At 40.3% G+C, this 8883-nt stretch overlaps 1 pseudogene; it reads right to left on the minus strand.

Annotated features, from left to right (window-relative positions):
• Positions 1-416: 416 nt before the first annotated feature.
• Positions 417-8185, minus strand: LOC120288267 (annotated as a pseudogene).
• Positions 8186-8883: the final 698 nt, after the last annotated feature.

The following is an 8883-nucleotide window of genomic DNA, read 5'->3' on the forward strand; positions in this document are numbered from 1 at the left end:
ATCTTAAAATAGTTACCTATTGTCTAATAACACCTATCTAAGAAAAGTTACAAATCCGAAAATATCACTACCTTGAAGATCCATGTCCATGTCAATGTCTTCATTATAGGTTCTCATCAATAACTTATGTTTTCTATTGAAAACTTCCTTAGCAAGTAGCAGTGCTTTTCAAGTTGTTGACTATTCTTTTAATCAATTACGACTGTTTTTCACCCCTTTCTATTATTTTCCACTAAATCTGTCATGTGTCCTATCATCACCGCCTACCGTTGCCGCTTGGAAATAGTTTTGTATTTGGTTTACAGATCAAATATCTCACAATTAATACCAAGAAAGAAGAATTATCTAACCAATTTAGCAATGAACATGTAAATAGAATATAGTAAAACTGTGGATTCAATAAAGAATCAACATTATGAGGGGAAAGTCACTTTCTATAAAAAAATTATTTGATAAAAGATCGAATCTTCAAATCATAATGAGGCTTTAGAAAAAGCAACATCTAGCCACAAAAGTAGATAGATAACTAAGTCCTTTCCGAATCGTCATTAAAACAGAGAAGTCTGCTAAAACAGGAGCAATAAAGTCACCGCAAAGATCTCCCAGCTTGCTTGGAAACCCATACAATCAACGGCATAGAAACATCAGCAACAGAAGCTAAGCTGCATTCAGCTTGTCTTCAGAACATCGTAGAATGATACAGGCCTCTTCTTAGATCCACAGAGTTCCTGAAAGCAAGAGAAAGATAGGCAAATGATAGCATGCGTCCCTCAAATTACTTAAATAAATTAGCGCGCGAAATGAAAAGTGACATACCTCAACTACAGAAGCCAGGCGTAAAATTGAAGCATCACCCCACGGACGGCCCATCAGTTGCAAACCAATTGGAAGGCCTTGCTTATCATACCCGATCTGTAAAATTCACAATAGAGCTGATGAATAATAAGATTTAATGCAGTTGCAAGAGGTGAAGTTGGAAGGCTAATGCCATTTGTTCTTCAGCTGGCTCGAAGAGCTATAGCTCAATTTCTTGGCATGATGATAGCTATCAGCAGTCTAAAATGACAGTTTTTGCACAAATGAAGAAAAGAATTGCAGACACAAAAATCACATGAAACTGCATACGCAGACCCAGCATCACTCACGGGGACAGAAATGGCAGGGAGACCTAGAAGATTTGCTGCAACGATAAATTGCATGAGGGAACCTGAAACAAAGAGAGTGAGCATAAACTTCATAAGAATTGTCGCCTAGGAAGAATGTCACATTGAATCTCTGAAAACTTGTTATTGCAATTAAAGCAAACAGTACACGAATCTTAACGTCTCAATGCAATATTTGTAAAGAGATAGTTACTATAAAACCAGAGATCAATAATGCTACCGACAAACCTGTAAGATGCAAATCCGTTTCCCCATATTTAAGGGCACTAGGAGGTATTTTAGGTGCTGTCATTCTGTAATAAACAATTCTGTGTCAGTTGAAAATCTACGAGAAGAATTAGGCTAACATTGAAGGGCTGAAAACTCAAAATTTGAGTAGTGTGATTATGATTAGGTCTGCCAGGCCATTGAAGCAGAGATCACAAATTTAAATCCAATTATGTGTACTACCAGCTTGCTCCTTCTCAAACTTGGATGTGATTGAAAAGCCAAAAACTATGCTTAGATTAGGCTCGCCGAGTCAAACTACAATTCATCAAGCATTGAAACTGGATCCTCAAAGGGAAACACTAAGTTGAGCTAGTCACACTATGACCTACCCAGTGGTCGGCGTCACTATGACATCAACTTTTTTGAAGATCTCCATATGATGGTACATCATTCTTCTCCTGAAATCAGATATCGGCATCACCACCATGTCTCAGAATGTTAGAAGAAAGAACTGAATGAGATTGCAAATGCATTTTAAAATTACCCCATGGAAGGCATATACCTAAACTGAAAGTACAGGTATTCAGACTTCTGCCTAGTTGAAGACAGTGGGAGGACATGATATATTTACATGATGGGTTCAAGTATCTCACGTCCAGAATAACATGCAATTTGTCTTTTCTTTTTCTTTTTTTAGCTCACCTAAGACACTGGGCAGCAACATAATCCGATGCAGTGAATGATCGGAACAGTGCCATGTTAGTCCGCGAATCATAATTCAACTCTTTACCTTTCCTGAGAGAAGAGAATGTGATATTCAGTCCCAAACTGAAATATCAATAACAGAGAATGAACATCACCTTCGAATATTCCGTACTCAGTTGTGTCCATTTCTGGTCAAACTGACGATGATGCTAGTTTACAGGTACATTGGAGCGGCGGACTTACCCATCCTCACAGTCAGGATTCAATGCAGTTAATATCTGGGATCCAACTGAAACTAGATGAGCAGTGCGCATCTCATGCAGCTCAGGTATGACAATCTCTACCACCTTGCACACATATAAGTCAAATTAGGAACTCAGCAATTTATATGAATAAAAAGACAGAATTCATGCCTTGTGCAGTGCAATTGACAGAATTCATGCCTTGTGCAGTGAAATCGACAAGAGAACCAACTCATTAGTGCGGAAAAGATAGTAGCTAACACGAGACAAATATGGAGAGACTATAGTTACTTTAAGCTTTAGAGACACACAACTCTATGGAAGAATTGGAAGGCCTATTCAACTGAAGTAGAACTTACTTCACAACCATAGGTCTTGGATAGCTGATTCAGAATATCCTCACATTTGTCAGAGACATCAGTTGACTGAACATCGTTGAACCACTGCAACCATTACTTATTCATGTAATTGGAAAGGGTAAAAAGGAAAAAAAAAAAATATGAGGAAACCTAATAATATATAAGAATCTGCTCTTACCGGAGTATATTTTCCAAGACGCAATGACCGCACGGTATTCAAACTTTCAAGAGATGGAAAATTTGGCAAGCAAGGCGGTGACTGTGACAATTGGCACAGGTTAGTAGTATTATGACAATTATCATGCAAAAGCAGTTTAGTCTGCTCCCAACCTACATAATAAGAAGACTTGACAGCAAGAGATCAATCGAATTAGTAGCATTAACATGTACTTCTTCAAAGTGCATGTCACAAAATCAGGCATGGCTGCATTCTTTGGTTAATGAAGATAATAGACTTACAGGTTTCAAAGTATATTTGTCCATAGGACAGGATCCCAGGATTGCAGCATACCTGATGTAGCATTGCCAAGATGAAAATTATTTACTATATAAGAGAAATTAAAATTGTGATTGAAGTTAAACAGTAAGGTCATCAAGAAAACAGCCAGAACTCAAGCCACAAACATGTTATTGTTACAGAGATCTCTATGCGATTGTTGCTTCTACTTAGGCAGAGGAGCCCTACTGTTATGCCTAAGGACTACATCATACGATCCTTTTGGTGGTTGAGACTGCGAGAGAGCCTTAAATAATGGCAAGTTTGACCTGCTGGAGGGTAAAGTCTCATAAAGAAGCAGAAGTAATAGTGAAGACATTCAGATCTTCGATTATGAGCACTTTATATGAATACATGAGATAGAATTCACTTCATCTTTTCAAATTCTAAAGAATCCAAATCTTCCATTAAGTTCCTTTCTTCACAGTTTGAACTGTTACTGCAATGTCAGAGAGAAATCACATGCTACCCTAGTCAAATAAGTTCTTAACATGTCTTTATTTCTGCAGCGTTATCCGAAAGTTAAAAACTAAACTTGCATGCTAACCAGTTCCGACCTATGATACAACAACCTGGTTCCTATGACAATGGTTATAGGAAGAAACAATGCTCCCAAATGCTGTGATTCCAACTCATAGTTTTCCCTAAACAAGCTCATCTCCGAATAAGTCAAGACAAGCAGCAAAGAAAAAGTGCCAACACCAAAAATTGATGATCATTCAATGCCTATAACCACAGAAATTGTTGATTTTTATATTGGGGTTATAAACATTAAACCTCTATTGAGCTGAGGGAGTAGCGCCTAACATCCAGCTACCAAGTACAGAATACTTACACTAGCGTAACATCTTCCACCGACGATGCAATTGGTCCAATAATTTCTTCAGTGCCGGACTCACATTGCGAACTGCAAAGGATGGCAGAACTCTTCTAACACAATATCACCACGATTCACAATTTTGTGTACTGAACCCTATACTAGGCCCCTAACATTCATAAAAGGAAAAAGTTTAAAATCTAACCCTCTAAGATCTGTTCGCCCTATGTTGTTTTCAGTCCAACTACTCCGCAAAGGGAAGAAGGAATTCGAATTGAACCTGTCTTGTTATGTAGAGTCAGTGTCAGCATATAATACATGGTAAGCACAAGCCAAACAGTAGGACACCCGTACAACCTCCACCATCTGTCCCAAGTGCAGCAGAACAAATTCCAGAAGCAACAATTGCTGCTGGTCCAGAGGAAGATCCACCAGTGTACCTTTCTGGGGCATGGGGGTTCATTGTTGTTCTGCAGATACATAGCCAATGAATTTTCTGTTAAAAGTTTGCAAACAAAAACTATATAATGCAGTGTGTATGGATTGAGAATTCATATATATATATATATATATATATATATATAGGAGGAGGAAACCGAATGAGATAAGTCATATTGAGTCATGGATATTGGTGGGATGTGGTTCATATTCCCCATTGACAGGTGCATGGTGCTAATTACAGTGGAATCCTCTGCTAGATGTAGCCCTAGTTTAAGGGTAAACCAGGTTAAAACCTTGTGTCTTGATTTCTCCCTTGCTTTTACTCTCTATTTCCTTGTGATTGCGCACCTAATCCTAACAGATATAACATTTGTCTTGATGCATAGAAGACAAGAAAGACGAACCATTTCAAGATCATTTTGCACAAGAAAATAGGATAGGAGTGAGAAGGAAGACACATTCTTGCGAGAAGAAGAATACTGTAATTCCTAGGATGAGCTCACTGGCTGATTATGCAGAAGGTAGGAATACATTATTTTTCCTTCAAATTATTTAGTAAAAAAAAAAAAATGAAACGGTGTTAAGCATGACAAGGTCCACATAAGCAGTCTCGAAGCACTTCAGAATTCTGCCAGAAAAAGTCACCTTTAAAAGAAAGTTCCACTGGAAGATTGATTCACATCAAGAACAAAATATTGACAACACCATTCTACATTTAATGTAGTGATCTATGTAAATGATTCAGATGAAAAATGAGGGACAGATTCTATGGAATGTCAATTTTGACAAGTTCATGATGCATCAACAACATGTCAGCACTGCAATTGGTGAAATGTATCTGCTGATCCATAGAACATTGACTGCATGTTTAGATGCTCTTTAAACTTTCTCGCTCGCATGCCTGGTACTCTAGCTTGTGAATAGCTTGTGAATTACAAAATTTCCACGTAATAAAACTCACCCATAATTAGGATTGTTTCCAGTCGTACCCATGCCCAACTCATGCATATTTGCTTTACCCACGAAGATCACACCACAGCTACGTAATCGAGAAACGCAAACTGCATCTTCATTATTCGAATTAGTTTCATCCATCCAAGTTGTTGCACCTGTCAATAAAAATTGTCATATAACACAGACTAAAGAGATGGTGAACATTTTTTGAGAAACAACGAAGACTCCAACCAATTCTTTTACCCTTCATTATATAGGGGTGGCAACCTATGTCATCCTTAATTGCCACGAAAATCCCATCCAAGATTGATAATGGCTTCCCTGCATCAGAAATGCCATTAATTTATCAAGCCTCCCCTGCACCAACTAATGGCAGTGCACCGCACCCCAAGCAGGAACCATTCTTTGAAGGTGCAAAAACAAATGTTTCAATGAGTTAAGCTCACGTTTCGGTAGATTGCCCTACCTTCCTCAAACCTCTTTGTGGAAGCAGTAGCTTGTTTCCTGACTTCCTCAGCGTCAAAAGAAACTAGTAAAGGAGCTGGAGGTTTCTTATGGCTAAACTCCTCTATGACCATAATAATCCGCTCTGCCACCTAATAATTGACGGTAAGACTTCACGTCTTGCTCAAGCCAATAGTAAAGAGACTCCTCATAGGTACTGATATGGACTTACCATGGATGGGGTTACAAGTTTAGAACGATAACCATATGCATAATCCCGTATTTTCCAGTAGCGAAATTGACTGAGATCCACATTCCAGGACTTGGCAGGATCATATTCCGGAAGACATCTCAACGCTGATTCTACTCGGTCTTCAGGTTTTCCATCTTCATCCAATGAGATGGTACCAGGCTCCGGATCTAGACATTCATAGCTTCGTCATAGCATTTATTTCTTATGGGAAAGATGCACTCTACTTGAATCTATTTTAAGTTGCATGTTAATCTGCTAATGCCCAGTGTGCCCTCTTCTTACGTAACGAAGGCATTGCAAAGCATGCATAGAAAATTTTAAAACTTATTGCAAAAGAATATTTCAATCCTAAAACTTATAAAAAGTGCAACAAAATCCTAGAAGTTGTGAAATTGGTGTTATCGAATAATCCCTTAACTCTGTCCAATTTTGTTGACGGAAAATACTAACATAATTTTTTTTTTTTTTTTTGATTTTCTCTATTCTATGTGATAACGATGTGGCTTATACGACATGTTTTTGGTCCAAATTTGATTTTTTATACAAATTTTATTTAAGTTACATTAAAAGATAACCAAAGTTTAAGAGAGAGATAGAGTGAGGGAGGAGGGAGGGTGAAGCCCTTGCCGCCACCGTGTTACCATCACTTGGACGGGCTAGCGATGGAGGGGGATGGCCAGTGACACTCGCTGACCGCAGACAATGTTCGGCAACTCTTGGTCGATTTGGAGAGGCCTTGATTTGGGCAAGGGCCTGCAGGCCTCGCTTGAGGCCAGCGAGGGTCGTCAGCCACCAGCCATCCCCACAAACAATCAAACAAAATCACAGCCCTTCCCGGCCATGGTTGGGTGGGGGCGGTGAGTCCTCTCTCTCTTTTCGTTTTTTTTTTTTTTTTAATTTAGGTTTTTAGTTTAATTTTAATAAATTTTGTATTAAACTTACGGTTTGTTCAGCAGCAGAAACATTTTGACTGAGCTATCCCGAAAATTCAGTTTAATAGATTGGTTCCCAACTGTTTTACGTTAAAACACAAGACAGCCACTAAAGCTAAGCTAACCAGTTAAGGGGAAAAACCTTGAGGAGGAAATTCAGGTTTATACATTGGTGGCTCGGGTATCACCGTACTCCTAAGAAGCTGCCAATCACAAGAAAAAGCCCAGTCACATTCAATCGTCCAGCATCAAAGCAAGAGAATCTGCTTGAAGAATGCAGCATGCAAGACAAAACAAAACCGCACCTCAACCATTCCGTTCTTCTTCTTCAAGTAAGAGATGATAGCAGGGCCGATTAGCGGTGTCTCGAGTATCCTGACGAACAGCCGGAACGCAAGACCAGTCAGATGCGGAGCTGCAAGTCAGCCAAGAGGGCTCGCCCAAGTCAGAATCTTGGCGAACTCGTTCTATACATGTTCCGAAAACTCACGAGGTCGATTGGCAGAAACTGCTGGGAAAAGCATCAGAAAGGAACATGTAGGAGGATATGGGACTGACTGTCAATAACTTCAGGCTCATACTTGACGGTAGACAAGTCGAGCTCCTCGGCCGGTAGCATCACACGCTTCTTGCCCATGTCAAAGTAATTCTAACATGAAAAAAAGGGAAAGACCGAACGACTGAAAAATGTTAGGAACCAACGGATCTTGAGGTAGTCATAGGAACATAGGATCAATCATGGCTTCATCTCTGTTGCTCTGTTCAATGAAAGGAAAAAACCAATTAAGAAATGAATTCTCGACCGGACAACCAACATGCAAAGTGGTAACTGCGGAGAAGACTAACGAAAATGAAGCCGACAGTGGGCACGGAGTGCTCATCAGTGAAACAAGCAAATGATCAACACCCATTACACACGAGTTCGCAGTTAGCTCTCCAGCAAGATGGACATCCCTCGCGGACCAAAGTCACGCTCGGTCGTGATGCTTGCCTCGCATACCTTGAAAGAAGAAATAACTCAAAAGGCACAGAGAATTCCCCGGTGCTCTGTTTCTCTCGCCAGATGTGGAAAGAGCTCCAGAACGAGCGAGTCTGGTGTATGAATGGACGAGGTCAAAGAGTAAAGGGAGAAACGATGCGGAGTCTTGCGATAGCGATGGCGCCGGGCGTTGGCCTTCGATCACCGTATTAAATTATTTTTTACGGGGCCTTCCCGTCAAAACCAAATAGATGGGACTGCGACAGAGAAGTCATCGATGAAATGACCCGCGGAATCAGAATTGCTCGCCGCGCTCATGGCCATATGATTCGAGGAACAATTCGTTGTGGGGGGCTGTGCGGAGGGAGGCTGGACGACCGACGGGCAGTGATTCCGCGAGTTCAAGCGTTGACTCCGGGCGCTCCGGATGGTAAATTGAGAACAGGCAAATTAAGGCATCGCCCCCGTTGACCTGAGCGTAATATCTACCGATTAAGTTCAATGCGCAATTGAAACGATACGCCACACGCACTCGTTTCTGTCATGTGACGTGATCGGACGAGCCACATGAATCATCTTGCTTGTGTCACAAGCCAGTAGTTCGTTAGCCACGAAATTGTTAAGGAAATAAGAGCAACTCAGCCAATGCAGAGGGATTACTCTGCTGTCACAACTTCAACAAAGGAAGATAATGAAAGTGAAAGGGCTGCAGCTATTGTAAAGATCAACGGAAGTATAGCACAAAGCATAAAGCGAAGCACACAAGTCAGGGAGACTATTTGACTGGGAAAGCCACGTCATGAAGTGAGTCGGTGATGAAGACTTCACCGAAGACTTCAATTTACACGTGTGCTGTCAGTTTCGCTTTTCTGTTTTAGTTTTGTTTTT

Source organism: Eucalyptus grandis, chromosome 9 (assembly GCF_016545825.1).
Source record: "Eucalyptus grandis isolate ANBG69807.140 chromosome 9, ASM1654582v1, whole genome shotgun sequence".
Classification (NCBI taxonomy): domain Eukaryota; kingdom Viridiplantae; phylum Streptophyta; class Magnoliopsida; order Myrtales; family Myrtaceae; genus Eucalyptus; species Eucalyptus grandis.